Raw genomic sequence first — 22,439 nt, 5'->3', positions numbered from 1 at the left:
TGAAAGAGAAATTAAGGAAACACTCGCATTCACCACTGCAACAAAAAGAATAAAATACCTAGGAATAAACCTATCTAAGGAGACAAAAGACCTGAATGCAGAAAACTATAAGACACTGATGAAAAAAATTAAAGATGATACAAACAGATGGAGAGATACACCATGTTCTCGGATTGGAAGAATCAACGGGTAGAGAGATACACCATGTTCTCGGATTGGAAGAATCAACATTATGAAAGTGACTGTACTACCCCAAGAAATCTACAGATTCAGTGTAATCCCTGTCAAACTACCACTGGCATTTTTCACAGAACTAGCACAAAAAATTCCACAATTTGTATGGAAACACAAAAGACCCCGAATAGCCAAAGCAATCTTGAGAAAGAAAAATGGAGCTGGAGGAATCCGGCTCCTGGACTTCAGACTATGCTACAAAGCTACAGTAGTCAAAACAATATGGTACTGGCACAAAAACAGAAATATAGATCAATGGAACAGGACAGAAGGCCCAGAGATAAACCCACACACATATGGTCACCTTATCTTTGATAAAGGGTCAAGACTGTACAATGGAGAAAAGACAGCCTCTTCAATAAGTGGTGCTGGGAAAACTGGACAGCTCCATGTAAAAGAATGAAATTAGAACACTCCTTAACACCATACACAAAAATAAACTCAAAATGCATTAAAGACCTAAATGTAAGGCCAGACACTATCAAACTCTTAGAGGAAAACAGGCAGAACACTCTATGACATACATCACAGCAAGATCCTTTTTGACTCACCTCCTAGAGAAATGGAAATAAAAACAAAAATAAACAAGTGGGACCAAATGAAACTTAAAAGCTTTTGCACAGCAAAGGAAACCATAAACAAGACGAAAGGACAACCCTCAGAATGGGAGAAAACATTTGCAAATGAAACAACTGACAAAGGGTTAATCTCCAGAATTTACAAGCAGCTCATGCAGCTCAATGTCAAAAAAACAAACAACCCAATCCAAAAATGGGCAGAAGACCTAAATAGACATTTCTCCAAAGAAGATATACAGATTGCCAACAAACAAATGAAAGAATGCTCAACATCATTAATCATTAGAGAAATGCAAAGCAAAACTACAATGAGGTATCACCTCACACTGGTCAGAATGGCCATCATCAAAAAATCTACAAAAAATAAATGCTGGAGAGGGTGTGGAGAAAAGGGAACCTTCTTGCACTGTTGGTGGGAATGTAAACTGATACAGCCACTATGGAGAACAGTATGGAGGTTCCTTAAAAAACTAAAAATAGCACTACTATATGACTCAGCAATCCCACTACTGGGCATATACCCTGAGAAAACCATAATTCAAGAAGAGTCATGTAGGGGCTTCCCTGGTGGCGCAGTGGTTGAGAGTCCGCCTGCCGATGCAGGGGACACGGGTTTGTGCCCCGGTCCAGGAAGATCCCACATGCTGCGGAGTAGCTAGGCCCGTGAGCCATGGCCGCTGAGCCTGCGCATCCGGAGCCTATGCTCCACAACGAGAGAGGCCAAAACAGTGAGAGGCCCGCGTACCGCAAAAAAAAAAAAATAAAAAAATAAAAATAAATAAATAAATAAATAAAAAAGAGTCATGTACCACAGTGTTCACTGCAGCTCTATTTACAATAGCCCAGATAGGGAAGCAACCTAAGCGTCCATTGACTGATGAATGAATAAAGAAGATGTGGCACATATAGATAATGGAATATTACTCAGCCATAGAAAGAAATGAAATTGAGTTATTTGTTGTGAGGTGGATGGACCTAGAGTCTGTCATACAGAGTGAAGTAAGTCAGAAAGAGAAAAACAAATACCGTACGCTAACACATATATATGGAATCTAAGAAAAAAAAAAAGGTTATGAAGAACCTAGGGGCAGGACAGGAATAAAGATGCAGATCTACTAGAGAATGGACTTGAGGACACAGGGAGCGGGACGGGTCAGCTGGGACAAAGTTAGAGAGTGGCATGGACATATATACACTACCAAATGTAAAATAGATAGCCAGTGGGAAGCAGCCGCATAGCACCGGGAGATCAGCTCGGTGCTTTGTGACCACCTAGAGGGGTGGAATAGGGAGGGTGGGAGGGAGGGAGATGCAAGAGGGAAGAGATATGGGGATATATGTATATGTATAGCGGATTCACTTTGTTATACAGCAGAAACTAACACACCATTGTAAAGCAATTATACTCCAATAAAGTTGTTAAAAAAAAAAAAAAGCACATGCCTTTCTTCACTTACTGGCATTCCCCACTGTTACAACCTCACTTCAGGCCCTCAGCATTTCTTATAAGGATTATATCAACAGCTTCCTTTTGTCTTTCCTTATTTTAGTCTTGTTCCTCCAATTTACCCTCCACGAAATTATCAAGGAGCTTTCTCTACAATGCAAATCTGATTAAACCGTTCCCTTGTTTAAAAGCCTTCAATGGCCTGAGGGCTTCTGGGTAGACTCAAACTTCTTCACCTGTTGTACAAGGTGCTTCATCACTGCATATCTTGCCACTTCCTTACTTTAAATTCAATGTATGCAAATAAAATTCTAGCACTTAATATACTCGATTGCAGTCTCTATTTATTGGTCTCTTTTCCACTCCCTACCCAAGCCACCAGAGACTAGACAGTAAAGCCCTGGAGACAAGGACTCTGTTTCACTGAAGAGCATTTCCTCATGCCTAGCTCAGTGCCAGCTACACAGCACTGTCCAACTAAAAGCTTACTAAGGATGAGTGAATGAACGGACCAATCAATGAAGTGTCAACTCTTTCTACCATCACGATCTCTTCCAAATGTAGAACACTAGCTTAAATATCCCTCAACAACTCAACTTCTCCAATTTCCTATGCTCATCTCAGCTGTCACGTTAACACAAATCATACATTGACTTTCTTCACTGGATTCTGTCTTGTCGCCATCTTTTCTTTGCTCAGCTTCAGCCAGATTCCCTACAACTTTCCTCCTACGTATAAAGTACACTAAATCGAACTCTAATCTTCTTAAAGAGTTAATGTGCCTCCCTAAATGACTAATTTACTACTAGAGAGTGACTTAGGCACTTGGGAGAATCTGGCTCATTATTTAATAGCCAATAAGGCCAGCTGTTTCATTTCAAGAAATTAATGGTCTTTAAAACCTTTCCATATTGTACCAACTGCTCTTCTCGATGGAGAGCCAAGTGACTTTTATTAGTAAGGTTGATAAAATCCAAACCCTGTTAGTCCTGCTCTAGCTTTCTTCGTAATACCGATAGAGTCTTATGGGACATCTGGTTATCTCTGCTTTACTCTCCCTGTTGATTCTTTGAGAGATTTTCTTTGCCGGATTTTCTTTGGCTGCTCCCTCGGAGACCAGGAAAGGTGGTCTGACAGCTGCACTCCCTGGCCTGATGGCTTGACCCCCGGCCTTCTTGACTTCTTAAGGAATGCCTTTCAGCATTAAGCCTAATTTGGCTGAGACAGTGAGCAGCCTGTTACTTTCGGGTTAGCTCATTCCATCTTTAGCCACCTGAAATTACTCATATGTAAAAAGAAAATATTCACATTCAGAGGATGTTTTATGTAACCATCTTTCTCTTATTAATATCCTACCATTATGCAAGGTCAAGGAAAGTCTACATTAGGCCACAAATCCACATTATGAGACAAAGATTCAGCAGCCCTGAAACTTTTAGCCCTTGATCAGTATTTTATTTGAGGACATTCGGCTTTTAAGAATGAATAAAATGTATTTGCCATCTACCAGCAGCTAATGCCTCTATTTTTTTCAAGTGTAAACTGTTGCCAGTGGCACATGAACAGTTATATCACAATATCTTACCTACATTAAATGGATTATTTATCTAAATTATATACAGCAGGGGTTGCTATAGTTTAATGTTAATATTTTACTTTCTTTGGGTTTCCTGCAGTTTTATACAGCTATAATTTATAGCGGGATCACCATAGTACTTTTTGTTCCAAAGAAGATTGCTGTCTGCACATTCCCATGAGTGGCTTCCTCTCCCTCTCTACTTCCTGGGGCCGAGAACAGAATATTATTTTTCAAAAGCTGGGAAGAGAGTAGAATGTGTAAATCCTTTTTAGGTAGCACTGGTGGGCACACAAATGTGGCCTTAGAAACTTAAGCAGGACCTGTATTTCATGTTGCTGGTGGGCGTGATGGGAGGAGGGGAATGGGGACACATAGTCAAGAGTTCAATGCCGTTCAACCTGCTTTCTGGGATTTATAGGCTGGGAAGGTTTTGTTCTTTCTGAAAGCAGACAAAAAGGCAGGGTCCAAAACAGACATATAGGCACACATTATACGATGTGAGGTTGAAAGGTAGACCCAAATAAGTCTTTTTTTGTTTTGTTTTGTTTTTGCTAAAACTATTATATTCACTCTGATACTAAGGATAGTCTTCAACACAGTAAGCTAGTATTTGGGTATTTTTTTCTCATAAATTTTACAAATGAAATATTCTCTCTGAACGCATTATCTATCATTTCACTGAAAGAAAAATGCTAGCCGCATGGGAACCATAATGTGAAGAATTTTTTTTAATGACCTTTTTAAGACGAGTTTAAATTCCTCTAGTTTAGTGGGTCCTAAACTTACTGAGTCACAGAACTCTCCCATTCACCCCTTCCCTCAGAAATACATACAGAAGTTTATTCATAAAAACCTTGACATGTAACCTTAGGGAGTTTGAAGGTCCCCTGAAGCCAATTAGTGGACAGTTTTGATATGCCAGACCAAGACGCCAGATTAAGAACCCCTCCTCTCACAGTTTCTTTGGGGTTAGCCAAATTGACACATATACTATCTCAATACAAGTCTCCTCCTACTAAAACTGCATCTTTTTCTCATAGAAATTAAAAGAGCAACTTCCAGTAATATCAATACTGCCTTTGAGGAGCACACATAGAGTTCTTATCGAGCAGATCTGAGGACCACAGGAATGCATGTTCCAAGAGGTTCCTATACCTTGCTCACACTGCAGAGGGTCATGGCAGCTGGCAGAGGGTCAAGGAGAGGAGTACATATTTTACAAGAGGAAGTGCACCTTAAGAAAGAAGCCCTCTGGTGGCGCAGTGGTTGAGAGTCCGCCTGCCGATGCAGGGGACACGGGTTCGTGCCCCGGTCCGGGAGTATCCCACATGCCGCCGAGCGGCTGGGCCGGTGAGCCATGGCCGCTGAGCCTGCGCGTCCAGAGCCTGTGCTCCGCAGCGGGAGGGGCCGCGACAGTGAGAGGCCCGCGGACCAAAAAAAAAAAAAAAAAAAAGAAAGAAGCCCATTTGGGTGATCCCGACTACTCCCAGGACACTAAAGACCTGGTGTTGTACCATGTTCCAAGGGTCCTGCTCAGAATGCTTCAGGACACATGTGGATCTTAATACAGGGCCTAACTGCAGTGAGAGCAGGATATAAAATGACTGTTAATGTGTGTCAATAAACTGCACAGATATCTTCCACCGTGTTTGTACAAAGCCATTTAGCATGGGTGTCTAGACTGCCATGTACTTTTTATGATTATATCAACATCATAGTTGAAATTGCTTGAAACGACATTATGAAAGTACATTACTGCTTATGATGACACATGTTCAAAACTTTCCTGCAGTAGAATACATGAAAAAATAGATCATAAAGAACTAGAAGAAAATATGGGCAAATATTTATCTGATCTGACGATGGGAGACAACTTTTTAAATATATCAGTAAAAGCAAAGAAGAAATCATAAACCAAAAGACTGAAGATTTAACTTATAAAATTATAAATTCCTATTTACTGTACATATAATTTAAATTAAAGTTAACATATGACAAAGTGTTAATGTCTTTAATATGTGAAGAGTTCTAGTAAATCAAGCAGAAAAAGACAAACCTAGACAGAAATGATAGCAAACAGATAAGCTACCACAGACTAAAAAAAATCCACGCAAATTTCAACAAATATGACAAAAATTCAACTTCCCTAAGAGTAAAGGAATCACAAGTTAGAACAGCTGTGATCATAATTATTACTTTTTAATCTATTAAATTGACACAGTTTAAAAAATATTTTGTATTCCATGTTGGCGAGGGTGTATGTTGATACAACCTTTTCAGCGATCAGTCTGGAAGTATATATTCAAGAACTTTAAAAATATTCACTCTTTGACCTAGTAACTACACCTTAGGAATTTATCCTGAAGCCTGCTTGACTTATGACATATACCTTTTGTTCTCAGGAAGATGAGCTTAAGCACGTTAATTGAACTGGATGTGACTGATCACTTTTGTAGGCTTCACGACACAACACTGGTATCTTATTTATTTATTTATATTTGCGGTACGCGGGCCTCTCACTGCTGTGGCCTCTCCCGTTGCGAAGCACAGGCTCCGGACGTGCAGGCTCAGCGGCCATGGCTCACGGGCCCAGCTGCTCCGCAGCATGTGGGATCTTCCCGGACCGGGGCACGAACCCGTGTCCTCTGCATCGGCAGGCAGACTCTCAACCACTGCACCACTAGGGAAGGCCAACAGTGGTATCTTAACATAAAGTCTAAGGCTAAATAAGGTGAGACTGTGGAGCCTACAGGTGCAACATGACCAAAGATATATGATTAGTCCCTGCATCTGGCCACGGTCCTGTTATTCTTAATTGGAGCAAAGGTGGCATGTTGAAATCCATGCAGAACTTGACCTGGTGTGTGTTTACAGCCATGATCACAAGTAAAGTCACTGCAGACACTCGAAGTCCCATTTCATTACTGGGCATGCTTGATTTAGGCACCTTATGACCAAATTTCCATTTTCCTGAGGCTTTCCATAATCCCGGGGGTATTCCCAGAGGTGCTGCTCTATTTTAGTGAGGTTCTGAGCACGGGCTCGAAAGAAAATGAACTTGTCAAAGACTTTACCTCATTTTGATGAATTGCATATTTGAGTGAAGAGAAACCAGAAATACATTCTTCTGGGATTATGCTCTTGGGCTGCCCTGTCGATGCTATCGTTATTCACTGTGTTCCATATGAGACGTGACCAATTCGCAGAACACTTCCTCCAAAAATAAAATGAAGGCATCAAGGCAGTCTGGGGCTACTTAATAATTACATGTTTTTCTCTCATGAAAGGCAACCAGGACTGATCCACTTGGACTCTGGGACTGGATGCGGCTTGGAGCAGTGCTGCCCTGCCCTGCCCAGAGCTCCTCAGCACTGAGGACCCATTACAGGACTTACTCCAAGGACTTGTGCTTGGAGGCTTGAGGCGTCCTCTTACCAGTGCCCTGGACCTGCAGAGGAGTTTTCTCCTTCAGCAGCAACCCTCAGCCAATGACACACAGGACTTGAACGATAAATACCGCAGCATCCTGGTTCCTCATGAGGGACAAGGTGTGAGCGCATTTCATGCTATTTCCAGAGGGCCCTGCATAGCTGATCCCTGCCTGCTGCCCGCAGCAGTACGCTGCTTATTAATGCGCTTGGTACCTGCTTTCTTCCCTTCGTTTCCTCACTCCCCTTCCAGGACTTCCCGGGGTTGCTTCCCAAATAAAATCACTTGCTCCAAAATCTTTGTCTCTGGGTCTGCTTTGGGGGGAAAACCCAGCATAAGGCTCCAGAATGAGTGCATTTTTTACTTTTGAGTTTGTACTAGAAAATCATGAGAACTTCTACCGTTCCTTGTTAGCACTGTCATTGCTACTGCAACAATAGTATGAAGAACTCCCTATACCTTTTTTTTCGGATCCACCAATTCTTTACATTTTGCCCCACTTACTTTGTCATTTATTCTCTTTTCTTCCATTAGGTTCCCTTCCCCTCTATACCCCCTTTTTCTCTCCACAGGTATGCATACACATATATACACATTATTATACACATATACATATTATTATTTCCTGAACCATTTGAGAGTGAACTGGAGACTTGTGCCTTTTTACCCGTAAATATTTCAGTCATATTTCTGAAGAACAAGGATATTCTATTTTATAAGCACAGCACGGTTACCAAAACGATTTCCACTGCTCCTTCTTCCTTTCATGATTATGCTTTATGGGGTCAGAGCTATGCTTAGTCACAGGATGCCAGATGGCATTAAGTCACCATTTCTTCCTACTTGAGAAAAATATCATTTTCAGAATGAAATTACACAGACAGTGATAGATAAGCCTCTGCTGTCTACAGAGCAATAAAGACAAGTCACAACCGTGAATTGGAGCCCAGGCCCGTGCAATCTGTACTGTCCCCCTGCCTCTGTCTGTACTTTCTGGGTTTGAGACTCTAGTTCATTACATCATCACTGCTGATATACCCTGGGGTCCTCTGTTCAGTGTTGATGGATACACTTTAGTCTAACATCCTGGATGAGCCACTGTAGTTCCCATCCATGTTGAGCCATCTCTACTTTACATTTCAGGGTCTCCTTCTGGAAGCTTGAAAGGCACCTCAAATCCAGCACCTCCCAATTCATACTCATGATCTTCCCCCCCAAACCTAGACCTCTCCCAGCATTTCCTCTCTGGGGGAAGGGTACCCTCACCCACGCCATTGTGTGTGGATTCACTCATGACACCTGGCTTTACTTCCCCTCCACACCTCCACGTGTAACCAACCCATCACCAGCTACCCACCATCTTCTCCCGTCTCCACTAGCATCAGTACCACAATCTCTTGCCTGAGCAGCAATGACCTTTGACCTGGTTAGCCTTCACTCCAGCCTCCCTTCAATCTATTCTCCACCGATTTGAAACACAAGTCTGACCATGTCATTCTCCTGCTAAAACTCATAATGGTTTCTAATTACTGTTTGAATAAATCTAAACGTCCTTAACAACCACCCACGGTCTGACTTCTCTTGCTTTTCTCCCGCAGTCGCTGTTCCAGCCTCGTGGGTTTCCTTCAGTCTCTCTGTTCACCATGTTCTCTCCTACCCAAGGCCTCTGCATGTGTTTTTCATCTGTCTGGAATATTTCTTATTTCTCCTCTCTAAACTCCTTCAGATCGTAGCTCAAAGCTCACTCCCTCCCTTCATTTGGTCCAAGTTCTCATTATATTTTCTTGAATCACTTATCTCTCCTTTTTCATAATGGGCAGAGCTGCCAAGTTTTTATGATTTCTTTGTGACTGTACAATTACTATCTCCTCCACTGAATTAAAAGCTCCATGGTACAGGGACTGTGTCCTACAGCACTTATATCTTCAAGGCCTACAGAGTATATTGCACTTAGTAGGTAGCCAGTAAATAGTTGTTGAATGAAGGAATAAGGAAGGGTAGGTGACCTTCCTGGCTCATCTGTTTAGGCTAATACAGTTGCACAGTTAGCTCTGAACAGTTCAGAACTGATCTGTGTTTTTTTTAAAAAATCAGATATGAAAAGAGTCACCAGAAAAAGGACAAATTGAAGAATTCAAATTGTCGACAAGGTAGAAACATAAGTGACTTGTCTATAACCAACCCACAGAAGGCAGACATCACATTATCTTGGCCACGTTACATGCAGCGCATCAGGAAATTACTCATATAAAACATTGGCTAGAAGCTCTGTCTTATACATGGACCTGATTTTGAAGCTGGAAAAAAACTGTAAAAGGGTATTGCACAGTCCAGACCATGTAGCATAAATTGTCAAAGCACCAGCATATCAGTGGAAAGTGACCAAGCATAAACTCCAATCCCGGTTTTGTAGGACTGTTTCCAGGAGAAAAACTTCATCGTGGCAAACTCCTTCTCAAAATAGCTCAGTGGGCTCATTTTCTGTCTTAAACCTCTGCTGCAACAATTTCAACTCTTTCCAGTACCTTGCAAAACCCAGGCTGTCACACACTCTTATTTCTGGAAATGGGTCTGCATCTGCCTCAGATACATGCAAGCAATTAGTGGGCAGAAACCTTATCTGAGCAGCCGCCACCACCCTGTCTTCGTTTTCAAGCAATGGTCAAGTTCAAAGGCTACTAATGATGCCCCAGAACATATTGTTGGTGGCGAGTAGCCACTGAGAATTGCCAGGCTCCTACCTAGTTAACACGTGATGCTGTCTTCAACTCGTAAGCGTCAGTTCTGCTGACTGTCGAGCGGTACAACCTTCTGTTGGGATAAGCCCCAATCGCTTCAATCTAGGCTTAATTAAAGACTTGGAATATAAGGAAGAACACATAATGAATGCTGCTCTTTTTGTACCAACCATTCCCACATTTATACCACAAATGTTTGCCTTTGCTAGAAATAATGGAGCTGGACCAAGGTGTTTCCCAGCATTCTGACTGAGGTCATGGGGCCTGTGTCACATAAAATCCAGGGCACAGATGGGCTTCTGTGGCACCTCCATGGCAATCAACTGCCAAAGCTCTCTTCTTGGGACTTGAAGCAGCAGAGTCAATAGAAGGCATCCCTCCATGGTTATCTGGCATTTGCATCTCACCATGTCCCCTGAGGATCTGTGGGAAAGAAGCAACAATACTTTCCTGGCTATAAAAATTGCTGAAGTGGAACCAGCTAGTGTCTCTTTTTAAACACTAGCATGACAAAGAGACAGTCTTTAAAAAAGAGCACGGTTTAAAAGATATTTCAGCTGGAAGGAGGTGGGTGTTTATTATGCTAAAGGGGAACTCTGCGGTTCACGGATGCTGTTCTTAGTCATTTTGAAGCCTATTAGGGGTTGGTTCATTTTCACGTCCCACAGTTACATACTGTGGTGATTCAGGGTGGGGTCAGCACAGCGAGGGTGGGCTTAGTAGAGGATGATCACTGAATGCTTCTCTCCTGCCTGTTTACAGCCAGCCTAGCACAAGACAACTTGATTCATGGAGATCCTATAGGTTTCAGAGGTAGAAAGAGCTGCACTGAATCCAAAATCTGCTACATATTCTGTGTGCAACTCTGGCCATACCACTTTGCACCTCTGAGCCTCAGTTTCTTCATCCATAAAATAGGGATAATACTATTTATTTCAGGATTGTTACAAGAAATAAATGAACTCAAACATTTAAAGTGCCCACTAGAATTCTTGAAGCATAATGAATACTTAAGAAATATTGGTTCCACCCCATGCCCCGTCACAAGTGTTTCTGTGGAAGGGCAGTGCAGAGTGCACTCTGGGGGCTGGGGACCTGGTCTACGCACTTGGGGTTTGCAGCCATTGTGCACGCACAACCCTAGGCTGAGCTGTTTACATCCTTATTTACGTTCCCAAAAGGAACAGAATTATTGTTGTAAGGAAAATGTGGCCATCTTGTTTTTACTTAGGGAAAACTTATCACAGTGATATAAGAATGAAAATGATACGCTTTGAAAGTATTTTTCTTTTTTTTCTCATAAATTCCCTATTATTTGTCTCACTGTATTTTATTATGATTTTTTTTTTACCCTTGAAGGGTTCAATGTTTTTCATTTTTTAGAGCCCTAGAAGAAATGAACATGGGTGAATTTTTAATGTGACCTTAGATATCTTCCTTCCCATGAACTCATGTTGCTCATGAAAAAAGCTGAGGTATTCCAACCTCTCCCGAACTTGTCCGTGTTAGAGGTGTGGTAAAGCAAAGTAAAAAAGACCTTGGAAACCAGAAAGAACTGAGTTTGAATTCTGATTCCATTCTGATTCTGCCACTTCAAGGATGGATTTTTTAAATTTAAAAAAATGAGCATCTTAACGACTACATGGATGGCGAGGATAAAATGCGACCATGCATGTAAAATACACAGCACATGGTAGGCACTCGGTATATTTTATGACACTCCCCTTACTTCCTTTGCCTTAACTGCTCTTAGTTTGATTTTCTTTTCAAATACAATTGGCTAGTTTAGGAATAAACATGACATCTTGGAAACAATTTAGGTGCAGAATTTGGTACATAAAAATGGAAACTAAATGCATGTGCTCATGCATTTGGGAGGCACTCTTTTTTAAAAACATCTTTATTGGAGTATAATTGCTTTACAATGGTGTGTTAGTTTCTGCTGTATAACAAAGTGAATCAGCTATACATAAACATATATCCTCATATCTCCTCCCTCTTGCATCTCCCTCCCACCCTCCCTATCCCACCCCTCTAGATGGTCACAAAGCACCGAGCTGATCTCCCTGTGCTATGTGGCTGCTTCCCACTAGCTATCTACCTTACATTTGGTAGTGTATATATGTCCATGCCACTCTCTCACTTCATCCCAGCTTCCCCTTCCCCCTCCCCTTGTCCTCAAGTCCATTCTCTACGTCTGCATCTTTATTCCTGTCCTGCCCCTAGGTTCTTCAGAACCCTTTTTTTTTTTAAGATTCCATATATATGTGTTAGCATATGGTATTTGTTTTTCTCTTTCTGACAGACTCTAGGTCCATCCACCTCACTACAAATAACTCAATTTCGTTTCTTTTTATGGCTGAGTAATATTCCATTGTATATATGTGTCACATCTTCGTTATCCGTTCATCTGTTGATGGACACTTAGGTTGCTTCCATGTCCTGGCTATTGTAAATAGAGCTGCAATGAACATTGTGGTACATGACTCTTTTTGAATTATGCTTTTCTCAGGGTATATGCCCAGTAGTGGGATTGCTGGGTCATATGGTAGTTCTATATTTAGATTTTTAAGGAACCTCCATACTGTTCTCCATAGTGGCTGTATCAATTTACATTCCCACCAACAGTGCAAGAGGGTTCCCTTTTCTCCACACCCTCTCCAGCATTTATTGTTTGTAGATTTTTTGATGATGGCCATTCTGACCAGTATGAGGTGATACCTCATTGTAGTTTTGATTTGCATTTCTCTAATGATTAGTGATGTTGAGCATTCTTTCATGCGTTTGTTGGCAGTCGGTATATCTTCTTTGGAGAAATGTCTATTTAGGTCTTCTGCCCATTTTTGGATTGGGTTGTTTGTTTCTTTGACATTGAGCTGCATGAGCTGCTTGTATATTTTGGAGATTAATCCTTCGTCAGTTGCTTCATTTCAAAATATTTTCTCCCATTCTGAGGGTTGTCTTTTTGTCTTGTTTGCAGTTTCCTTTGCTTTGCAAAAGCCTTTAAGTTTCATTAGGTCCCACCTGTTTATTTTTGTTTTTATTTCCATTTCTCTAGGAGGTGGGTCAAAAAGGATCTTGCTGTGATTTACGTCATAGAGTGTTCTGCCTATGTTTTCCTCTAAGAGTTTGATAGTGTCTGTCCTTACATTTAGGTCTTTAATCCATTTTGAGTTTATTTTTGTGTGTGGTGTTAGGGAGTGTTCTAATTTCATTCTTTTACATGTAGATATCCAGTTTTCCCAGCACCACTTATTGAAGAGGCTGGCCATTCTCCCCTGTATATTCTTGGGGATGCACTCATTTTTTATCCAAGATCCCTGCATGTTTTGGTGATGTCATGTCACTTCAAATAATCATAAAACACAGGCCTCACAAATACATACGAACCAGATATTACAACGAATTAATATACTTGGTTTATTCAGAGTGTCTATGCCTGCAGTAGGTTGACGCCAGGACAAAACCTGTATACAGCAAACCCAGGAACTTGGGCCAAGAGACAGTAGCAAATAGCTGGAGAGATTTAGAAGATGGGGAGGCGGGTGCAGAGGGAGAGCAGTACATCCTGCATAACAGCTCGGCGCAGTCAGGAAACTCACCACAGTAACTCCAGTGCGCGGAACTTTTGGGGGCAGATGGTAGAATGACCATACAATAGGCAAATATCAAGAATGACCAGAGAATATAAGAAATCAGAGATAAAAAAACACTCTAAGTAGCTTCCTATGCACAAAATAACCTTCTTTTCTTTCCTTTTCGCTGGAGAATTGGGAAATCAATGTTAAAACTTTAAAATATATGTGCAGGAGGGAAAACACGGATGTCAGCTTACCAATCTTAACATGTTTCAAGTTCAAGGTAATGCCAGATTTAGCACTCTATTTGAAATAGCAAGCACATCTTCTTCTTCTAAAAAGAGTGCTTAACAAATATGTAACAGTTTAGGAATTTCTACGGAAAATGAGGGAAAAGTAAAAATCTATGGAATTTAATACATGTGGTCCACCAAGATTCATTTAAAACATGCAAATAAAAACTACAATGAGGTACCATCTCACACCAGTCAGAATGGCCATCATTAAAAAGTCTACAAATAACAAATACTGGAGAGGGTGTGGAGAAAAGGGAACCCTCCTACACTGTTGGTGGAAACGCAAGTTGGTGCAGCCACTGTGGAAAACAGTGTGGAGGTTTCTTAAAAAACTAAAAATAGAATTACCACATAATCCAGCAATCCCACTCCTAAGCATATTTCCAGACAAAACTCTAATTCAAAAAGATACATGTACTCCTATGTTCATAACAGCACTATTCACAATAGCCAAGACATGGAAGCAACCTAAATACCCATCGACAGATGAATGGATAAAGAAGATATCATATGTATACACTATGAAATACTACTCAGCCATAAAAAAGAACGAAATAATGCCATTTGCAGCAACATGGATGCAACTAGAGATTGTTATACGAAGTGAAGTAAGTCAGAAAGAAAAAGACAAGTACCGTATGATATCACTTATATGTGGAATATAAATATTGCCACAAATGAACCTATTTACAAAACAGAAACAGACTCACAGGCATAGAGAACAGACTTGTGGTTGCCAAGGGGGAGTGGTGGTGGGGGAGGGATGGACTGGGAACTCGGGGTTAGTAGATGCAAACTATTACATATAGAATGGATAAACAACAATGTCCTACCGTATAGCACAGGGAACTATACTCAGTACCCTTGGATAAACCATAACGGAAAAGAATATAAAAAAGAATGTATATATGTATATAACTGAGTTACTTTGCTGTACGGCAGAAATTAACCCAACATTGTAATTCAACCATACTTCAATAAAAAAAAGATTCATTTAAAACAATTCTGGGGACATCAGTACTGTAATGGGTCCGAACTTGTTTTAAATCACTAACGTTCTAGCTAAACTCATAATGGAGGCCTTCGACTGAATAATTAATATCAAATATTCCAACTGGCATCAAGGATATATTGGCTATGAGGAAATGATAAAAAGTTTGATTAAAATGGACTTTTATCTGAGGAACCAAGTGACATAAAAATGATATGACAGTAGCATTAACCCCCTGATCTCAGCTGTTTGGCATCTTAAGGCGGTATTACATGCTAGGGCTTTTTGCATTTTTCAGGAAGTTTGAGTTGACATCTTGAGAGACATCTTAAGCTCACAAAGAATTAAATTGCTGCTAATTCATCATTTTGTCCTCTGCATTAAGAGTGAGGTGGTAGAAGGGCCAGTCACATAGGCAGCTCACTCTACAGGGCAGGGGTAGTAGAGACTAGATTTTCAGGGACCGAGGAGAAAGGATGAGAAATCTGAATCTGGTGGGTGAAAAGAGCTCCATTGATTTTCAAAAGCATTAAACTCTGTCACATGCAGATGTGGGAGATGCGCTAAAGACAAGTTCCTCAGCCCGTCTCAGCTGGCCTGCAAAGTCAGAGCAGCAGTCATAGACAGGGATGCTGAGAGGTAGCTTTTCACTGCAAGAAAGGGCTGTTCCGATAAAGTTGTGCCACAAGGAAGGTGTTGGGGAGAGCGGTCTTGATTTGTCGGATCTAGATGAAATGCGACAGGGCTCCATCTAGAGACTTGCTGAGAGAAAGTACTAGCTGTAATGGCCTCAAACCCTGGATGAACATTCGACCAGCTGCCAGGGCTATAGCGAGCAGTACATATATTTTCATGAAACATCTTACTTGACAAACTGGCCTTGTGGCAGAGAGAAGTACTCGATTAGGCAGTACGGAGGCTTTGTCAACTTCTACAGATCCACATGGCCAAACCTCCACCCGCACCGGACACTCGCTCACACATATATACACCTGCTGACTGCTCACGTTTTCACTGAACTCATTGAATCACAACCTCCGTTAGCTTCAGCAACGACCCGGACTGTGCCATTGGTGGAGATCTCTGCAGAACTTGAATGTCACTGCCAACTGCTTAGCAAGGGCTAGAAAACAAGGCAACGTCGGCAAAGGAAAATTCAATAGCTGCGAGCAGAGCAGAAGCTAACTGGAGATGAGAACGAGAAATCAGAGAGGGAGAGTGTCCTTAAGCAGTGAGGTAAACGACTCTGTGGATAATGTAACCTAGTAGGCGCTGAGCATGTTGCAGGCTTCGAAGTTAGCCGTGCACTTGTGATTGGAGTCTTCCTGGGGCTGGGCAACGGCACAGACAGACGAGAAACCCGAAACCCACAAAGTGAGCTAACGGAAACATTAAAGCGGAAGTATGCTCTTACGGCGTGTTCTTCTGACCTGGACACGGTCCTAACCAGCACCAAAACACTGGGAACACACTTAGAAAGCGAGTTTACTCTGGGCTCCTAGGAAGCAAGCATAAGCTGTTAGCTCCTTCTACAGTTGCTCTTTCTGCCCAAAATCAGCTCTAGTATGTTGCTCCTCATTACACAGCCACGCTCTAGCTGCTTGAGCTGTTCAGAGAGACGTTTCTTCCCCGTCAAGTAACTCATGGAATACGGGCGAGAGCATCATCAGGACCAGAAGCCACACCTGGCCCGAGCAGGCCTCTGTCCTGCATCAGCCTCGGGAAAGTGAGTCTCTCTCCTCGGGAGGGCTAATGCAGATTTCGACCAGAAAATTTATCGCCATCCTTTTTCTTCTGGATAGATATTAATTTTAATCTCAAAGAACCAAAGTACCAATTTGCAGATACTGCTTTTTCAACTCTCAGGAGTGTTCTAACAAAACAGGATTCCCTTCTTGGTAGGCAAAGTCTATTGCTTAATGTTCATCTAGCAATTACACATTAAACTGTTCATATTTCAAGGGAAGGACCCCAGGGAATGGGAAAAGAATTGATTTTATGACAGCATGGCAGAAACAGTTGAAAGGCATTACCAAGCCTGTCTGTTAGTAATGTTCTGTGTTGTATACAAAGATGAATAAAATACGGTCCCTTGTCCTCGAAGGCACTTACACTTTAGTGAGAATGATAAACAGGTGGGCAAATAAGACAAGGGCATGGAATAATCGCAGAGTGGGGATGTGACTCTGAGCTGGATGACCTGAGCCCCAGAAGTTAATTGTACAAACTTGCAGCCAGACTGCCTGGGTTCAAATCCCAACTCTGCCACTTCCAGCTGTTGAACTTGGACAATTTCACTTGATCTCTCTCTGCCTGTGTCCTCGCCTATGAAATGAGGATAATAATAGGGTTGGTACTGAGTCATAGGACTGTTGTGAGCATTAAGTCAGTCAGTGGATACAAAGCATTTAGAAGAGTGCCTGGTACATGGTAAGCGCTCAACAGGAGATAACTATTTGGAAGTCTGGGCTTTACTGATTCCAGGGAAAAGGGACATTCTCATGGGAAAATCAATACTCTTCCTGGAAAATAGTGCCCTAAAGTAAATGGTCAAAAAATCTTGGGAGGAATTTTTTCCTACAACTTACTTATATAAAAACAAATCTATTCTCATCTTTGTACCCACATATTAAAAACTTACTGTATACATGGTCCTATGTTAGGTCCTGTTGATAGGTGTAAAAAACGATGGATATAAAACAATATCCTTTCTTCCAAGGGATCTATAATCCAATAGTGGTGGAAAGTGGCAGCAAAGAATCAATATCTAATTCAAGGTGTTTTCAGTGGCACTGGTAAAGTGCTAAATCAATGTTATGGACGTTGAAAGAAGGAAGAACTAAAGAAAGGTGGCAGAGGGCTTGGGTTGTGGCATGGGGGCTTTGAGGTCTCTTGGAGGTAGGAGGATGGGTATTAAGCAGCAACTGTAACTGGAGTCACAATAAGAGTGAGATAGGAAGGTTCATTTTGGATTCATCATCGTAGTGATGAGAACTGAACCTATAAGAATAGAGGAGGCAGCTCAGAGAGAATCCACATAAAGGAAAGGGCTGGGGCTCCCCTGGTGGCGCAGTGGTTGAGAGTCCGCCTGCCGATGCAGGGGACACGGGTTCGTGCCCCGGTCTGGGAAGATCCCACATGCCGCGAGCGGCTGGGCCCGTGAGCCATGGCCGCTGAGCCTGCGCATCCGGAGCCTGTGCTCCGCAACGGGAGAGGCCACAGCAGTGAGAGGCCCACGTACCACAAAAAAAAAAAAAAAAAAAAAAGAAAAGGGCTGGAAAGAATAGAGACATGTGTGTGTATAACTGAGGTGCTTTGCTGTGCACCTGAAACTAACACAACATTGTATATCAACTCTACTCCAGTAGAAAATAAAAATTAAAAAGAAAGAAAGAAAAGGACTGGAAGCAGAGTCCGCTGGAAGCATCAGTGACATGTTCAGAAGCCTGGGGCAAGAGGCAAGAGTTCAGTGGGTGGTGTGGAAATAGAGCCACTTTTTCCTAAAGCAGGAAAGTGGGAATTGGAGGAGGAAGGAGGGTTAAGGGAAGATCTTTGTTTTCTCGGATGGACTACAGCCAAGCTCAGGGGGTAGTCCTGCCACCTGAGCCCTGCTCGGCTATGAGTCACTACAGCTGCAGGCTCAGTCAGCACTGTCCAGTCCTGAGACAACAGGAGCATTTTCGCGATATCTCAGGACTTCCCCGCGCTGGTCCAGAGAGTGTTGCTCCCTCATCATATCTGTCCTAGGAGCACAAACATCATGTCCAGCCTTGCTGGTTAACTCACACTGGGTGGGTCTCCACCACCGGGGACACACTGGGTCTGCATCTAACTCTTATTGGCCTCTTGCCTAGACCCGAGTTAGCTCCTATATCCCTGATATGAACTCCCTATTTATAAGGATTGCTGTCTCCCAGCATGTCCACAGCACAGCTTATCATTCAGATCATTTCAGCTTGCTGTGCCCTCTTCCTTGATCATCCGGACTGCTGGTCCTTCCCTAAGCGTGGGCTAATCCTTCAGCCTCAGTTATGTCCCCAGCGTATCTCCATGAGCTGCTGGTGCTTCCCTTCTCCACGCTGAGGAATTCCTAGTGAACTGTGCAGCTGAGACTATGCATTCAGAGTAGTAGGCAGGGGGAGGAAAGCAATTGCCAAGGGCTTGAAGATGCAGCTGAGAGAGGGGTAGTTGACTGTGTAGGGTCCCCCAAGAAGCCAGTGAGAATGAGCTCTGCTGTATAGGTTTGACTCATAAAAGAAAGGAACATGTCATCCCCAGAGAGAAAATTAAAAAGAACTAACAATATAAAAGAATCCTTAAACTATGTCAGGCAGGCTCTTCACTAAGGGTTTTGCTTGTATCATTTGTATTTAATACTCATACAGGCGCTGTACAGAGTCCCTAATATAATCCCCAATTTGCAGATTAAAGAACTGAGCCTGGACCAGTTGGATCCTTGCCCAAGGTCACCCAGGTGAGAAGTGATGGATGGGGCTGTAATTATGGCCTGACTCCAAGTCCACGCCTTCATGTCTCCCCTTGGGAGGTGTGTGTTAGTGAAGACAGAGCAAGCCTGAATTGTAGGGAGAAGTTGAGGAACTAAGGTTGAATGTCTCACGGCTGTAAAGGAAAGGAAGTGAGATCATCTCTAGAGATTGGGCTTGGGGGGCTTAGTCATCTTTGCAGAACTTAACGGGAGCAGAAAAGGTTTGGAATGGCCACTGTGGGGATAGTCAAGGGAGTCGACAGCACGACTAAAAGGAATTCTGGACAGCAGCAGGGGCCCAGCTGGGGTTGGATAATGTGAATTTTGTAGAGGAACCAGTGAGTGCTTTTATGAGTTTCTCCAGCAACCTTTCGGCACGCACGCATGTAGGACCACAGAAGAGATGCAGGGCCTTTTTGTTCCCTCCTCAGGACTCAACACTTGATTACAAGCCCGGAAGAGCAACCTCGTGTGCCGATGCACTGAGCCACCTGCAGAGAAGGGATAATGGGATCCCATGGGGCCGGGGATGGGCCAGGTGGGAATGACGGAGGCTTCAGATGGGAGAGGAGAGAGTTCACTGCTGAACAGACGGACCTGGAGGAGGCCTGTAAAATCAGAATGGGGCCTGCGAGGATTGAAAGAGGCTGGGAGGCTGAAGTGAAAAAGAAGCTGTTTGCAAAAATACGCACGTTGTTGTTCACACATTAGAGCAGCCCTGGAAACAGCCACTTCTCTGCTCACCCAGGGCGAGTAATAATTTGTGTCAGGCAAGAATAAGGGGATGCTGATTTTGCTCTGTTTACTACCAGAGAGAAGTGGGGGCTGGAGAGGATGCTAAAACACTGGCCCTGGGAAAAGCCTGGCGCTTGCTAACGAGGCTGTAGTACAACCATGCTCTGCTTTCCAAAACAGCACCCTCAGGAGGAAAGAAATAAAGTCATTTTTCTTCAGAGGCAGAAGATTTAAAATTGCTTAACGATAACACTTAACATCGCTTAGCCCTTAGCCTTAGGCAACCTCATAACTAGCAAGTGCTGGGAATTATCTTTTTCCTGAACTGGCTAGGGTTCTGGCTTTACGTTGTCAGGTGTCATCCAGCCTGGCAGCAGGCTGCACGGCCCACTTTAAAATGACAGCGTTCCATGAAAGCATAGCAGGGTGTCCCTTGACCGGGGCTCCTCCCCCACTCCATGCACCAGGGGGCATTTTCTCTCCGTGTTGATGGCTCCAAGTTTGGCATATAAATCAACACTGTTGAGTGTATCTTAAAACTCCTGTGATGCTCTCCACAAACAGCATAGGAACCAAATCAGTCAGTAGCATATTAAGTCCCCTATAAGGTTGGCCACTGACTTCCTGTAGATAGAATTATTCCGATTTTTAATGAAAAATTTAACTCCATAAATATTTTAAAGCTCCCCACCTCTGTGACTAAGAGGGGATCTGGTGCCTACAGAGATGTGTTCGCCTCACTCCCCTGACCAAAGGAGCAGTGGAGCTGGGGTGATTCAATTAAGTGGACAGTAAAATCTCTAGGGGCGGGAGAAGACTAGAAAACCAGGGTAAATGTCACCGGCACACAGAGGCCAGTAGCTTGTCCCCTGCCTCGGCATTCTGCATCCTGTTGGGTAAATATGGACCCACCCTCCATGGATCAGAGCATGTTGGTGGGGATACTTTGTATATCCCCCTTAGATAATTGAGATGGAAACGCAAGTTCAAGCCCCTGCGTTAAGAGACCAGTGCCAGGGACCTCTCATGCACTTGTCTGAGCCTTATTTATCGTCCATCACGACTCCTTCTTGCCAGGTAGCTAAAAAGGTGTGTTAGCACGTGCAGCTCATCACTTCTACCATTGTGTTACGTGTGTGAGTGCACTGTTCGTCAAAACTGTTTTCAGTCTAAGATGCCTCACTTTTGGCTACAGTTATATTCTCGGGGCTGGCAGGATTTTGTCAATTCATATATTGCGATGATAGCTCCAGAGCCACAAACAGCATCAACGTATTGCCTCTGTCAAAACACTCCCTCCACAGTGTTTAATCCTAAAATAGATGTGTTTAGAGTCAGCCACGGCTGAGCATTTCAGGGCTTATTAATTGAAATAAATAGGAGTTGGAAATTCAGAGGACTTTATGTTAATCATTACTAACCTAAGCATTGGTTGCACTCTCACAAAAAGTTGTTCTGCTGCCTCCCGTCCTAGATGGCGGGTCCTTGTCTAGGTGTCTAGGGCCACGGCATCCCCAGTCTCCAGATTTTCAGGGCCTGATGCATAGTAGATGATCAGTAGATACTTGGGGAAGGAATGAATGAGCGAAATTTGTTGAATTTCTGTACTTATAAATGCTATTTCTGTGTTTTTGATTTGTACCAAAAAAAAAAAAATCCATTTCCACAGTCTGAGTACAAGTTGGCCAGGAAGACATTAAACTGTTTCCAGTTTTCCTTTTTCTTCCTATCCTAAGAATACAGTACTTTCCATCTGCCTTAACCACAATTTCCATGCACTTCAATACTGAAAGCCAGAAATTTTATATTTAAAATGAATTTTGGAGACTACTTCTATTTTTTAAAATGAAAACAAACTACTAAGCCAGGGAAAAAAATAAGGAGAGGAAAGAAATCAAGGATGAGAAAAATAACTAGGAGACAACATATAAAAAGGGAAAATGCAGATAAAATATAGTTGTACAGGAGCTTTTAAAATATTGTATTTTGGGTATCCTGCCCAGTCAGTGTTCAGAATTGGTTCTCTGGTAGATTTGAGATTTTATTACTCTTGAAAATCAACATTACTGTTTATAAGAGCAAATGGTCACTTGGGCTATGCCTGTTGTAATGCTCGGGCTGTTCTTTTCGTCATTTCACACGCAGAAATACAGCCAACATGCAACTCAAAACGGTAACCCAGCTCCGAGTTAGCACTTTAACAATTCAGTATGATGATAGAAAAGATCTACTTAGGGTCCTCCCCACCGCCCCCCACCCCCTTTAAAAGCAGATATTCTGTAACATTTTAGTTTTCTGCCTGGCATTAACCTTTCTTTGTTTTTTGTTTTCAAACCCACAAATTCTCA

General features: G+C 42.5%; 1 protein-coding gene across 2 annotated transcripts in view; it reads right to left on the bottom strand.

Moving 5' to 3' along the window:
* Positions 1-22,439, bottom strand: part of PARD3B (par-3 family cell polarity regulator beta) — a 1,038,680-nt gene that overhangs the window by 52,652 nt on the left and 963,589 nt on the right. The window lies entirely within an intron of this gene.

The sequence above is a fragment of the Stenella coeruleoalba genome (genome assembly GCF_951394435.1).
Source record: "Stenella coeruleoalba genome assembly, chromosome: 6".
Classification (NCBI taxonomy): domain Eukaryota; kingdom Metazoa; phylum Chordata; class Mammalia; order Artiodactyla; family Delphinidae; genus Stenella; species Stenella coeruleoalba.
The sequence above is the reverse complement of the archived record's forward strand: the minus strand, read 5'-3'. Positions and strand labels throughout refer to the sequence as shown.